Source organism: Periplaneta americana, chromosome 5, assembly GCF_040183065.1.
Source record: "Periplaneta americana isolate PAMFEO1 chromosome 5, P.americana_PAMFEO1_priV1, whole genome shotgun sequence".
Taxonomy (NCBI): domain Eukaryota; kingdom Metazoa; phylum Arthropoda; class Insecta; order Blattodea; family Blattidae; genus Periplaneta; species Periplaneta americana.
Genome location: NC_091121.1, coordinates 136,774,095 through 136,790,807, shown reverse-complemented (window position 1 = coordinate 136,790,807; position 16,713 = coordinate 136,774,095).

Genomic DNA, 16,713 nt, shown 5'->3' with positions numbered 1-16,713 from the left:
AATAATAATAATAATAATAATCATCATCATCATCATCATAATCATAATGTTAATAGTATTGCTAAAACGAGATGAATAATGTTAAAGACTAAACCAATGCGTTCCAGATATAGGCTACACTCGTAAATAGTGCCTTTACATATCTGCTTTGTAATAGCCCAGATCATATATAGATTGTTCATTCCTATGTTAAAATCGGTTGCACTTTGAAGAGAACAACCGCCAGGATCGCCACACATCCGCCGTAAACGAACACGAGATGGCAGTACAGTCGCTAATGCAATTAAAATGGGAGTTATGACGTGACTCCTTATGTAACAATTAGATGGCAGCATGATAAACCTGACAAAAAGTTGTTGCCGTCAAAGCCTATAACGCAGAGCAATCTGGGTATATAATGATCTAGGGCAATAGCTCCGTGGTAACAGCCTTGCTTCTTGTGTAGGTGATTCAAGGTCGTGTACCCCGTAAGGACGTCAGATGTTTATTTCTATATTGATGTGTAATTCATTTAGAGACATCTGGAACTTCTGAAAACAAACATAGTTCTGCGCATATGTAACTGCGCATATTAAAAGTGAAACAACCATCCTCTCTTATAATTATTAGCGGTAACATGGCTGACAGAAGACATAGGCCAGATACGTGTAAGCAAGCTCTTGTCTCTCTTGTAAGGGAGGCCTGATTTTCCGCTACTGAGGCAGGTAGGCGACTAGGAATGCACGATTCCACAACTAGAAGATGGGCGAGATTATCCAGAGAAGGAATTGAACATCGTCAGCCAGGTTCTGGTAGAAGAAGTGTTTCAACTCGTGCACAGTAGTAGTAGCGAACCTGCATCAATCTGCTTCTTCAATTGAAGTAAATGCCCGTTTCCCTGGATCTTCTCGCACTGTCATAAGACATCTGCGGGACGTAGGACATTATCCAAGAGTGGCAGCAATGAAAGGGTGCATTACTGATCACCACAGATTATTCCGCCTTGCATTTGGAGAGGAAAATGTTAATTTCGATTGAAATAAGGTAATATTTTCAGACGAAGTTACTTTTTCCTCTGACAATTACGGGCGGCAAATAGTCCACCGTTCACGGGGTTCTCGATATGATCCTACGCATGTGACAACTCGCTTTCGCAGTGGCCATGTATCTGTTCCATGTTAGGACTGGATGTCCAGTGACGGTCTAGGTGTTCTATGGCGGCTCGACGGAAATCTTAATGCCCAACAATACAAGGTCTTATTGGAAAATGTTATGCTTCCCTCTGTACTGATGATATATCCTGATGATGATGATGATATCATATTTCAACAGGATAATCATCGTGTTCACACATGTGTTGAGGTCATGAGATGATTTTCAGAGAGGCCACATATCAGACTGATAGCATGGCCTCCCTGTTCACCAGATCTGAATGTCCTGCGTGGTCGGAGGTGAAGAAAACTGTGAACGCGATGATAAATATAATGCCACGTCGGCCGACCACAAAAGATGCACTCTGGAATATTATCGAGGACGCTTGGGATCGTGTATCTTCACGTAGACAGTACCTGAGACGCCTGATCGCATCCATACCCCGTAGGATGCAGGCGGTTATAGATGCGGAGTGATTATATACCCGGTGTTGAATTTTTTGTCTATTTTGATTATTGTTTATTGGTCTCCGAGATGTATTTCTTTATTTTGTTTAATACACAGAAAAGGATTATGTTTGTTTATTCCTATCCAAGAAGGATTTCTTTTACTTAAGGTTTATTTTTGTTTATTTCTATCCGAGAAGATTTCGTTTAGTCTCTTTAAATACATGATACAAGGGAAGGGATTGCTATTATGTATCTAACTTGCCCTTTGTAAATATTTAACTTTGTGTTAAATATTTCACAATACTGGTTATTATCAGTATACAAGAAGTAAAAAATGCGAATGAAAAAAACAAAGTATAGACTGAGATTCGAACTCGAAACCTTTCGAATACAAGACCACAATGCTACCGACTGCGCTATGCGAGAAAGACGATGAAACTTTCCTTTAAGAAGCATGTTATATAATCATCATATAGTGATGACAGTGGAGTGTTGGAAACATTTACGACAGAAGAAATTCGTCCGCGTGTATATCATGCTCTGGCGAATGCACCCGAAGTCTTCCGAATCGGACATATAATCTGGAGCCCGGTCATTTTTTTTGTCTAAGAGTGTACCTAATAGAAAGAAAGAGCCAATGCTACCTGGAGGCCCGAGTGTGAGAGAGTGAGAGCCACCTGATCGACCTTGAGTGAAGTGGAACTGATACCTATTGTAGTTTAACACATGCGCCGAGGATCAATACACATGGCTCGATAAAAATGAAAATATGATAATGCTAAATATACCATTCTGTTAGGTTACAATAATACATCACACACAGACTCATATCGTTTAAAATTTCATTACCGCGATTTCCGGATGAAGAGTGGCTTATCTTTCATCGGACAGTAAACAAAATTCTAGTGAAATGCATTTTGAGAATAGCGTGAATAGTGAAAAGCTATAACAAAATTTCGTATACTATGTACTGTAAGTTTGCCGTTCTTATGAATCTTTTTGCTCGGAATCAAAAATATTATGTTTGGCTCACAGGAAAGTACAGGTTTGTTTCCGATCTCTGATAACGAATTTGAATGACATGTGCGTCAGGAGTCACACGACAGCTGAACTGTGGCACGAGATGCCAGACCAGTAGTGAGTGATTTCATAGTCAGAGTGCACGGCGACTCACAGCAGAAATTCCCAAGCAAATAGAGCCTTTATGGGAGGGATACATAACAATACTTTCCGATGCCAAGTACAGTTAAGTGAACATAAAATAATCCTACATTAAACGAGGTTTCGTTATTTCCAAGAAAGGCATCTTCTGTGCACTTAATAAAATTGGTAAAGCTCGAATGGAATTAATTTGTATCATCTCGTGGGGTACGGCGACTTGTGACGGGGGGGGGTGGATTTGCTTGCTTTCTTCACTCTGGAATTAATCCCATCCGAGCTTTCCCAGTCTTATTAGGTACACACAAGATGCCTTTCTTGGAAATAACAAAAGCATATTTTTTGCAGGCTCCTATGATTTTCGCGTAACTGTACTTGGCATCGGAAAGAGTTGTCCAAAAAGGCTCGAATTTCTTGGGCATTGCTACTGTGATACACCGTGCACTCTGATTATGAAATCATGCACTACTGGTCTGTCACCTCGCGCCACAGTTCAGCTGTCTGTGTGATTCCTGACGCACATGACGTCATTCAAATTTGTTATCATACATCGCAAACAACCCTGTATTACAAATCCAGATTCTTTATTAGCATGCAATAATTTTTTTTACTCTTTTACAGTTTTTATTTCATAACTTGCAATTTACATACTGGTTTACTCTCAGTGAAAGTTGTTTCGTTCTTCTTTCCTTGCATATCTTCTTTCATACATGAGCGACTACACCTACAGTTGAAGAATCTACACTCGCATCACTTTCCCTAATAGGAGCTTGAATTACTTCTACGGATGTGGGATATAATATATCTTCTCCTGCCTCTCTTTTTGCAGATGTACTCGCATATCTCCTCTGCATTCTTTAATCATCGCGTTCATGACAATGTTTCGTACCACTATTCTCCGAAAGCCTATGCACTTATAATTGTAAGTTTAGACTGCAATACATTTCCAGAACGTTTCACCACATTTTAATATTCTTTTCATGCTACAACTGTAGCCATCTATGATTAACAAATCCTCTCCCGTTTCAGACAAACAATGCTTCATTTCTATGATGATATTGGCAAGAAGACGAAGAATAAAAATAAAAATATAAAACAGATCGTGATTAATAATTAAGATAATGATTATCTTGATAAGATTGGAATGGTATGATACTATTTACTTGAAGGAGGTATCATCTTCAGTATGCAAGGATTTGAAGCAAGTTATTAATTAAGTATTTTATAATATGACTAGTCAATGATTTTTACTCGTAATATTGCTTGAATTGTTTGAATATTATATTGAAACTTCTCTTGAAAGTTAATGTATGTGAAAAACTGTACTTTCATTGGTTACATAATGGTTACTACTTGGTTATTTAATGTCGATGAAATTGGTGATATCGAGGTGGTACTTGGCCAGATGAAGCCGATGATTCGTCTTAGGATTATATGAAATTCTCCTTACAGATGGACAATATCTTGAAATAAAAGAAAGTAGGTAATCAGACCAAGTGGGAATCAAACCTATGCCCCTGGGCAGCTCTGAGTTAATAAGCAAACGCTCGTACTACCTGAATTACGCTAGTGATAAAACAATATTTTGGTTTATGGATTGTTACAGGGTTATAGAAATTTCACAAGCTTTATATTATTTTATTTGAAATGCGCCAGAATTGAAATAATCACTTTAATTTGCTGTGTATTGTCACGCAAATATCAAGAAGTTCATCTGGATTGACGTTTGAATTTGACATTTTCAGACCAGCAGTTGCAATGCAGTATCAGAACTATTTTCTTCAGTAGACACACTAACCAAAAGAAAGCAGCTTAAATTCGACAAAACTTCATTTTACTCCATGCCTCTAAGTTAATTTGTAATTTAATGAGTTATATAGAAGTAATTCCATATTCAGTGACTCCTCAAAACCACATTTGCGCCTTTTCAACAACATACTTCAACGTAGGAGAGTCGAAATGAATGTCCATTGTATCATACTGGTTGGACATATGCCTTGTTACTGACTATTAAGACGAAAACATACTAATGGCGTCTTCCAAAAGGCAACGTAACATAAAAGAGAATATATGAATTCATGTTTCCCGATAGCACAATAAGAGTGCGTCACAAGAAGTTTTAATCAAATTACATCTACAAAACTGATCGAAAATTACTTCTGTAAAAGAAGCTATTAACACGGCTAGGCTGAGAGTTTATAAACCAGCAGTAGTGGAAGTGTTCATCGCAGTCTATGAACACATTAATTCCTACCAATTATACAATTAGTAACTATATTAAAGAACTGATTCATATCAATTTCGTAGGCCTCGTTGACGGAGTTGGTATAGCGCTGGTCTTCTATACTGAGGTTGCAAGTTCGATCCCGGGCCAGGTCGATGCAATTAAGTGTGTTTAAATGCGACAGGCTCATGTCAGTAGATTTACTGGCATGTAAAGAACTCTTATGGGACCAAATTCCGGCACACCGGCAACGCTGATATAACCTCGGCAGTTGCGAGCGTCGTTAAATAAAACATAACATTTTTAACATCAACTTCAAATTCATTTATGAAACAAATCTGGTACAAAATTCGGGACAAGTATCTTATTTTAGGGACTGTCTCCAGAAATCTGGGATGGTTACCTTAGGTTAGTGAATTCCATATCATGAGGAATATACCTATTAAGAATAATTTTAACTTAGGCCTACTGTGTTCTCGGCTTAGTGAAGAGAGTGATAAGATTATATTCCCAACATAGGCATTTTATTTTGTAGCCTATATGATGGAAATCAATTGGCATAGTTGATTTTTAACCAGGACTTAGTGCACCGTATGAAATATCTATATATTTTACGTATGTTGTCATAGGAAGATGTGATCTGTCGGCAAATTCACGTACGCTATATATTCACAAAGGATAGTACAGACCGATTATTTAGTCATAACAACTCAGCGACGCGAAAGAGGGGAATTAATAGGAGCAGTGGGGAGAGTTTCGGAGTAGGCATACGGGCGAGCGGTCGGTAAAGGAATGCAGTACAGCTTAACTGCAATGGGAACACACCGCTATACCGCATGCGTGACATTCGATCGCTTTGACTGCAGGCGACAGACTAACCTGAACATCCCTTGGACTCGCCTGAGCCTGGCGCACATCGCCGGGGACTGTCAGGACTAAATAATCGTACTGTACTCGAGTTGTCAGAAAGAAATATGGGACATTTCTATAACATCAGCAATAACTAATGACGTAGTTACCGAATCTGAAAAGAAACATCTTATTTTCCAGTAGTTTAAGCAGAAACGACCTTCACACTTGTCACATTTCATATGAAATAAATCGTAACACTGCATATAAATAATTCCTATTTATTTACGTTCATGCTTTAGCGGTTATACATAGGATTCCAAACATCGCTAAAGTCATCATCTGTAACAGCTATCGTAAAGTACATTTACATACAAAACTTTTTTTACTAATGGTATGTGTTTAACTGTTTGTCATTCATCAATATGAATCCAGTTAAATATGTACTCCAATTTACCGACATAGTCTTTGCCCAGGGTGCGTCACAAGACTCTGGTCTACGCTGCATCCACTTTCTGGCCCAAATTTGAATATCAGACTCTTGAATCGGTTGACCCAGACTTACTGCATTTTCGGAGTCCGAGAATACCAAATTGCGCAACCTTTTCAACCTCTATTGCCACCTCGAAGGAGTTGTTTTTTCCCAGCGATGGATTTATCGCTAACTACTTACGTATTTGAATCGATCTTGATTTTTTGTCACCTTTCAGGCCTCCCATTTTTTTTCCTTAAAAAAAATAATAACCTTCCCTTTCATCTCATAGTAATGGCGACATTTGATCGACCTTTTTTTCCGACGAGGGCACAAATTCTAATTGGAACGATTCGCCTTCGTCTTCAACAGAAATAGCTGATTGTGGAAACAGTCTTGTATCTGTTCCTTCCTCGTTGTCGTCGTCGAATAGCTTTTCAATCGGCAGTATTCTTTCTTTAAACCAGGCATGAGGTCAGAGGAGTATATTGCGTTGGAATAGCTAAAGAAGTTCGGCTTTCGTTTCGATTTGTGAATCACCGGCAGGAATTCTATGTTCTTATTTGTTTGGAGCATTTTCTGGACGGTGATACTTGGTTTGGTCTAACGTCTTACTATTGTAACAACTACATAGCACTATTGTATACAAAACGTGTCGAAGTGTATTATTTCAGCGTAAAGGCAGTAAAAATTATATGTTTATTTTTAGATTCGATATGGAGCCATGACATGTATTGTATTTTTTTTGTATTTATTTATTTACACTGCAAGTGGGCAAGCACCCTGTGGTAGTGGTATACACAATATAAACAATGGACAATAAAATTACAATACACAATACAATTTAACACAATAATTACAATTAATAATAATACATAAAAAAACCTAATTAATAAGTGAACCTAATTTTACAATACAACCTACATATGTATAGGTCCTAATTAAGTTTCACATTGGTACTGATAATAGTCTTTCACTTTACTCTCAACTCACTCACTGTAGTGGCACTATGACGCATTTCACTGACAATTTATGACACATTTCACTGACACTGTATAACACATTTCACTGACACTGGAGAACACATTTCATTTACACTATAAATTATGACTGATCGGAACTATTCACTGCACTGTAAAAACCATAACTTCACTGACTCACCACGCTTCACTGATACAACAGCTCAAATAAGACAAATAATTACACCCTTATGCATACTTATAAACAGAACTACATTTAAGCTAAACATATATAGTCTAAGACCCTCTTACACGCTATTTTTAAATAATTTACCATTCAAACCAAGGGAGTAACTCGTCAGGCTAAATAAATACTTGTCACCTTAAAAAATTAAATGTTAAATGTTACCTTAATTTTAATTTACATGCAGAATAACACAAGTCCACTGACTAAAGCTTTGAGATAATAAGTTTTTTTATTTATCTCTGAACTTACTGAAGCTACCAAACTATTTTTTTCACATAACTGTCTATTAGGGATACTTATGCCAAGAACAATGTCAGCAAGATATATAAAGCCACATTTTTCATATTTTTACTCAGTTTAAAATCATGTTTTTGTGCTGTTCTGAATGTCATTGTGTCAAGAAAGGATTTATTGGGGAATAACTGAGTAATGAAGATTAAATAATTGTATTTAATATTAGAAATGTATTTTCTAATGTATCAATAGTATTTCAAGTTATATAAAATATTTTATACTCGACCATGCCGAAATGTAATAATTATACACCTGATAGCAGTCCTTTAATGCATGTCATTAAAGTACACCTACTCATTAAAGTACAGGTGTTTTCAGCCAATGACAACTCAGCTTACAGGTGTTCAGCCAATGACAAGTCAGCTTTATACCGTTATAAAATCGCAAGTATCGATTATTCGCGGATATGCAATCGAAAGAGAATTAGCTAAAAATCACGGAGGCTGGAAATCCAATACTGTCGCAGAAGGTTATGTTCTGTTACTATAATAATTAGCGTTAATTGTCAATAATATTCAAATAAATTCAATTTGTCATCTCGTTTTTCAATGTCGAATTCAATAATCAAGGTTATGCCAAGTTTAACGGGATTACAAGGTCAATGACATTATTGTTCCTCGGAAAAAATCAATACTTTCGCATCTGCGCACATCTCACAATTCACGACCTAGAACACGGTCACTTCCGATCTTGTCAGATACGAATAAAATGTATACATCTGAATAATTTCAAGTTAGAAATATGGTCGAGCATAATAAGTCGTATGAAACTCGCCTATAATGGTAATTAAGAAGCTCGTATGAAAATTATGAAACTCGCGCTCGTTTCATAAACATCCATACTCGCTTCTTAATTACTATCATTATAGGCTCGTTGCGTAATATACTAATTTCATTTTGTTCGGTTATAGTACTTGGCATTAAACAGAGTCCCACACTTCACTATCAGATTCATCATTAACACTTTGTTTATTTGCATGTTTCTGAATAAGGCTTTCATTGTATGGTCGATTTTGAGGATTAATTGCAGACATACTTTTCATATCAGCAGCTTTTGCAAGATTTCAGTTTAATTTCACCTTTATATGCCCTCAAAGTGAAGCGAGATCAACGTTTCACTTCCCTTTAAATTGAAAGTTTTCGGTTACAAAGCCACCTAATGCTGTGCTTACAGTCAAGCTATTGGATCTGTATTCTATTATATTGTAAGATGAGATCTTCCATTTTCCCTGACTTTTTGAAAGTGATACTGGTGTCTTCATCTTTGAAAATAATGTTTTAAAATCTTTCAACATAGATTGATCAACAGTAATTAGAATTAGTCTGGTTGGGCGGAAGACAAAGGCCTACTGGCCTTAGCTCTACCAGATTAAATAAATAATTATTTTATTATTATGATGATGATTATTATTATTATTTTTTTTTCTAAAGACGTGAAATCGCCTATAATTTTTTTTTGGGGGGGGAGGGAAATTTTCATGATTTTCGCTGGAGTCTCCGCTTAATAGTAGATGTTCTTTTGTTCCGTGGGTGCGCATTGAGTAGTGTTTGCTTTTTTTTTCTTGGTGCGACTGCATGGTATATTCTCGGCTCATATGATATCTGCTATCGCCTGCTGGGTACAAGCGTGCTGGTACTGCGTGGACAACCGTAAGGAACGCCCTTGTATTTGACATGTCATTTTACTTCAATTGTATTTCTATATTGACGGTAAGAAACCATGTGCACCGTACTCTTCTACTTTAGAAGTCGAAGATGATACACTTTTGAGGATGTCAACGCATATCTAAACCGGAAATAGAGAGTCTTACTGATTGGATTATGTTTTGAATGCAAGATAATTAAGACAGTGTAATTTAAAATTACAGTAATTTGTTATTATTTTTTAACTATTGTAAGGGAGAAATCCATTGCTACTTCAAACCACGCTCATTTGATTTTATTCTTCTTCAGTGTAATCGAAAATACATGTTGTGCGACACAGGGAGGCATCTGATTTCCACTGTTAATATTTTAATAACCATTGCCATTATTTCATTACACCTGTAGGAGTAGCACTCACATAGACCTACTAATTACAACACGCATTCAACGATGTGTCAAATTCAGTGCTTGCTACAAGTGCTGCACCAAGCCATCTATCAACGAGTGGATGGTGCCGGTTACACGAGCTTTGAATTTCATTTTCAAGGTACGCGTTGCATTGCGATTGTTCGTTCTCATTAGACGGTCAATGAAACTAATAAATCGCGCTTACCGCAAGTCAATTCACCGGAGTAATTCTAATCTAAGGATTTACATTTAAGGAAGTAGCGAATGAAATTAACAAGGGGAAGCGACTCCCACACTATACATAATACGTGAATTTTTGTATTTTGGCAAATACTTTTAATTTAATTTTCAGAGAACAGGATGCAAGTAGAGTTTATTAGATTCTCGTAATTCTTTTACCGTTTTCAATTACAGGAATGTGAACAGTTTTAAAATTACTTTTGTAGAAATTTATGTTCCAGGACTAAGGAATTCTGTGTATAGGTATAAAAGCAGTTAATTACTTTCTCTCGTATTAAACTGGCAATATTTATTAACTTTCGCTGGCTCGAATTCCAATTCGACAATGCGAATACTACCTGTGTAAAATGCATTTAACTCTCTTTTCCTGTTATTCCAAAAATTTTATGAATAAGTGAATCAAGATTTGGAATGGAATTTTCAGAGAATAGCTAGTATGTAAAAGGCAGTAGGCATATATGGCTTTTATCTGCTAATGGTTCGCTATTATTTCTTGCTGTTGGTAATCGAATTGTGAGTAGGCTCTGAGGATGGTGTGAAGAAGCACCGAAATATCTGTAAGCCGCACATGCTTACACAATTAACACGAGTAAGATCGCCATTAAATCAATTATTTGAAAAAGTTTGTTTTCAAGTTCGATTTAATAATATAGGGTAAAGGTTGGTTATATTTTGATATGGGTAATATTGTGATACTTTTTTGAGAGTTTATTACAATTGTATTGAGCGAGAGAAAGATCGGTTTTTTGAGTCAAGGTATTAAGGGAAAATCGTGGACAAGTTTCTGCACAAAACAGGTCCTTCTCTCATTGAGTACAATTGTAATAAATTCTCAAAAGGAACTATAACAATATTATGCAAAGCTAGTCTTTCAGGTAATGCTCCCTGTAAAGCAGATTTGAATAATTTCAAGGGAAAAATTGTTCCGGGGCCGGGTATCGATCCCGGGATCTCTGGTTGAACGTCCCAGCGCTCTTACCAACTGAGCTACCCGGGAACTTTACCCAACACCGTCTCAACTTTTCCCTTTATATCCACACAACTCGCGTGGGCTGACGAAACGCCAGAGACCCACATCGAGTGCACACAATCTCTGTGTGACTTGGAATTGTGGTTTTCTGTTAACGTACACAGTGACGTATATATTATGCAAATCTAGTCTTTCAGGTAAGGCTCCCTGTAAAGCAGATTTGAATAATTTCAAGGGAAAAATTATTCCGGGGCCGGGTATCGATCCCGGGACCTCTGGTTGAACGTACCAGCGCTCTTACCAACTGAGCTACCAGGGAACTCTACCCGACACCGTCTCAACTTTTCCCTTTATATCCACACAGCTCGCGTGGGCTGACGAAACGCCAGAGACCCACATCGAGTGCACACAATCTCTGTGTGACTTGGAATTGTGGTTTTCTGTTAACGTACACAGTGACGTATATATTATGCAAATCTAGTCTTTCAGGTAAGGCTCCCTGTAAAGCAGATTTGAATAATTTCAAGGGAAAAATTGTTCCGGGGGCGGGTATCGATTCCGGAAAAAGTTGAGACGGTGTCGGGTAGAGTTTCCGGGTAGCTCAGTTGGCAAGAGCGCTGGTACGTTCAACCAGAGGTCCCGGGATCGATACCCGGCCCCGGAACAATTTTTCCCTTGAAATTATCACAATATTACTCGTCTTACAATATTATCAACCTTTATCCTACACATAACAAAATCATCAAATTTCACATCGAAAATCTCTCAGTTGCATACAACTATCAAAATGTTTAGGGTTCGTTCTCCCCTGTAAAGTTTTACCGTCTAATTGCATGTACCGAGTGAACCGTAAGTAATGTCATTAATTGCAGTTGGTTGTTGTTTGACATATTAAAAAAAAATGTAATACAATTTTTTGCTCGTTTTTGCTACCTTTTCGAGATAAAAATTGTTTTATATTAAATATTTCATAGCGTATTTTGGAAAAATTCCCAATTGGCACTGTCAGTTAAGCAGAGCAGTGTATTTTGATAAGAAATTATTGAAAGAGTTTTAGTTTTGTTCTTAAAATATGCAGAAATCAGAACCGAACAAATGTACCGTTGTAAAGTTCCTTTGCAGAACAAAATTTACATTTGTTCGGATGAAATTTCTGCACATTTAAAGGAAAAAACAAAAATCTTTCAATAATTTATTACCATAAAACACTGCCCTCTTAAATTGACTGACCATATTGGGAATTCAGTCAATGGTTTTCCCAAAATGCGCTGTGAAATGTTTCATCCAAAACAGTTTTTATCTCGAGAAGGAAACAAAAACAAGGGGAATTCTATTACAAATTTTAGTTTGAAATATCTCAAAGAATAACCCCCTGAAATTAATGAAATTACTTACGATTCACACTCTATAATAGCTTTCGACCATTTGAAGTTATTGCGAGAGGGCCAGCTCATTCACTTTCCACACTCACGGCTTTGGTGATCATAACTTGAATTATTATATTCTCGAAATTATTTTAAGCTTTAGTATAATATAGTTATAGTAACTTACTTAGCATTACTAAGGGTCTGCCCTAGAAAGCGAAACTATTTCACATCCCAAAAAATGTTAAGCGTCATCTTAGTGTTATGTCATATTAATATTAAAATGTCTTACTCCTCGTACCAACTAAAATGTTAAAATATTTTGTGGTGAAATACCTTAAGTTTCGCTAAGCGCAACCTGCCAGCATTGTGTTCACTGTACACTTATGGTAAAGAAAAAATAAAATATATTATTTTTTATTTAGTGAAGATTATCAAATTCAATTTAACTTAATCTTAGTTTTTGAAATGGGTACACAACTTTTTCATCAGATACTGGTTTTGCGCATAGTATGTTTTGTCTAAAAATTTTTGTAGAATATTTAACAGAAATGAAAATCGTTAGTAAACGATAATATTTTAAAGTCTTTATCTTAAATTTCTTTTATCTTTCATATAAATATAAACATTAATTTCAACGAATAATAGTTTCATAGCCATTGCAGGATTAAGTTAGAAATTAGCATTACTGGTTGAAAAAAGTTGACGAACGGAAGTTTGGGGAAGATAAACAAAAGAAATCTATCTTGTGTCTTTAGGTTTACGTTTATGTTAAAAGAAACAGAACAATCAGCTGTGTTTACATATTTTATGTTAAATGTAACAAATAATTGTAAGATACTTGTACAATCTTTTACAGAATGACTGTGTAGTAATGTTTTTCAATTTGGTTCATTTAATATTTTATAAAAATATGGTTTTGTTAAAAACATTCCGAAGAAAATTACTTTTTATTTGTAAAATCAGAATCTGATGAAAAAGTCTGGGTTCCCATATAAGAAAGTTGACCTTAATAACCCCATTATTTACTTACTTATGACTTTTAAGGAACCCGGAAGTTCATTGCCGCCCTCACATAAGCTCGCCATCGCTCCCTATCGCGAGCAAGATTAATCCAGTCTCTACTATCATATCCCATCTCTCTCAAACCCATTTGAATGTTATCCTCTCATTATCGTCTCGCCTCCCCAAAGGTCTTTTTCCCTCTGGCCTCCCAACTAATTCTCTATTATTATTAATTTCTGGATTCGCCCATACATGCTACATGCCTTACCCATCTCAAACATCTAGACTTAATGTTCCTAGGGGTAATTATGTCAGCTGAAGAATACAATGCTTGCAGTTCTCAGTTGTGTAACTTTCTCCATTCTCCTGTAACTTCATCCCTCTTAGCTCCAAATATTTTCCTAAGCACCTTATTTTCAAACATTCTTAACCTCTCTCAAAGTGAGACTCCAAGTTTCACAAGCATACAGAACAACCGCTAATATAACTGTTTTACACGTTCTAACTTTCACATTTTTTGAGAGCAGACTGGATGACAAAAAGCTCCTCAACCGAATAATGACAGGGATTTCCCCCATTTATTCTGCGTTCAATTCCTTCTCGAGTGTCATTCACATTTGTTATTGTTGCTGCAAGATATTTGAATTGTTCCACCTCTTCAAAAGATAAATTACCTACTCAAAAAGAAATAATTTCATTGTTTTTTCCATTGAATGCAAACCCAATCTCCTCCAACCTCTAATATTCCCACAAAACCCACTTGAGATAGATATAATCCAATCAGAAGTAGACCTCCTAGAACAAATGATCAAAAGAAAATTTAAAACAATTAATTGGTCCGTGAAACCGTCAACATCAGACATCCCGAAGACTATTAGATAAGATTTATACCGATTACTCAAAAACGGACCCTCAAGGAAATGTAGGAGTTGGTGTTCTTAGTAATCGTTTTTGCTTCTATCTCCCAATTGATTACGATGGAGAAATTGAAGCTATACATGTTGCTCTAAATCAACTTTTACTTCATAAGGATAATTCACAAACGCCGTATCCTCTCGGACTCGAAAGTAGCCATCGTATCCATAAAAAAACTGACCACCCCTACATAAAACAAATCAATAATTATCAAAAAATACTTGCAACTTTAAAAGAACATTACAAAATAGTTGTGTTACAATTGATCCCAGGACATTGTGATTTACATGGGAATGAACAGGCTGACACATTAGCTAAGAATGTTGCCAGTCTCAAAATAAATCCAAGGAAACTTTTGTCATTTTGCTCAGTAAAACAATATATCAAGAAACTACAAAAATTAATCACCAACAAGAAATGGACATGAAAATTTCGCTACAACGTAGAAAATTACTGAAGTATATAATTCCTGAACCCAGAAGACTAGCAGTTGCAAGCTTTTGCCTTAACACTGCACATCACATCCTGGGTAAAGATCTCAATCGTCATGGTATCCTGCCATCAACAGGAAGACAATAGACAGACAACATCTTGCAAAATGCCCTTTTGTGAAATCCTCCAAGGAAGTCGACCGCTACTGGTAAGCCAGAGCCGAATGTTTTTGATTACTTTATTCGTAGTTTTGTTCATCACTTTCTTGTTTTTCTTCAGTCAATGATAGTAAATATTATGTACTATCCATTAGACAAATAAATAGCCTATTAAGATTTGTTAAGAAATGTATTCTTCGAAAATGCGTTGTTTTCGAGATAAACGACTCGAAATTTAAAAAAAACCAGGACCACGAGACCAACATAGTGATCTTCTCGATTGGTGTTGGCTACGATACACATTTTCTTCAGTATATTTCATTTTCTTAGGTCCATAAATATCCTTACACATAAAGTTGTTCACCAGTGAGATTTTTAATGAATATACTCTCAGTCCTTCTGTAGAAGATTTCCACAATCATTATCGCTGAGAAATCTGTTCTAATTGGGTAGAGAATTTTGACTCGTATTCGTTCTTCTTGAACAAACAACATTTTAAGTATAGCATAATAAACCTACTAGCTAAGGTCATCATCATCATCATCATCATCATCATTTTCCTAACACGTATTAGGCCAAGTGGCCTGCTACGGTCTCAAACTAGAATTTTCAGTCCATCTCTTCTTTGGACGGCCTAGAGATCTTTTGCCATTTGGATGGTAATGAAACAGTGCTTTTGGAATTCTGCATTGATTCATTCGTTCGAGATGGCCCTTCCACTGAAGTTGATATTTGCTGATGAACTTCATAATGGGTTCTATTTGAAGTTCTTGCATTATGTCCTCATTTTTTTATGATCCCAGCGAGTATATCCAGCTGTTGCTCTCATAAACCTCATCTCACTTGCTGTTATTCTACTGACATCTTTATTCTTCACAGTCCACGCTTCGCTACCATAGCTTAATACTCGCTGTGCTAAGGTTTATACAAGCCTGTTCTTGTGTGTCTTTGTACTAGTGAAGGTTTCATGATTTTATTAATGATCCCAATTGTTTTATTATATTTACATATTTTTTCAGCAATATCTACTTCATCATAAGGTGATAGTGTATAGCCAAGATAAGTGAAAGTATTTACTCTTTCTATTATTTTATTATTCAAACAGATTTTGCTTGGTACAGGGAATTTCCGGCAAAATGACATGATTTTCGATTTTTCAATATTAATTTCCATGTTATATTTTTCACTGACCATATTTAAATTATGTACTGAATATTGTAAATCATCTTCAGTTGATGCCATGAGAACTAAATCATCAGTGAAAAGTAAATCATCAAGCTGCAAATTTCGATTAATTGGAATAAATCCATGGCGTGTCTGTCGCCAATCTTTACTGATTCTATTTATATATATAATGAACAGAAGTGGTGAAAGGCCACAGCCTTGTCGTACTCCACTATAAATGGGTCGCCACTGTGAAAGTTTATTGTTGCTTCGAAATGCTATGATGGTTGTTTTATATATATTGTAAATATTTTGTATAATCTGTTGAGGTACTTGATCATCTGCCAAAATCTGAAGTAATTTATTCCGATTAACTTTATCAAAAGCCTTTTTAAAGTCAATGAATGCCATATGCGTTTCTAGATTAAATTCTCTATGATTCTCAACCAGTAATTTCAATGCGAAATATCCATCACAACAGGACCTTCCTCGACTAAAACCATTTTGCTCTTCACTGATAATATTGTCGTAATGCTTATTGAGTTTGTTTTTCAAAATGTTTGCAGAAATTTTATATCCTGAGTTCAATAAACTTATTCCTCTATAATTATCCGTAATTTTCAAATCTCCT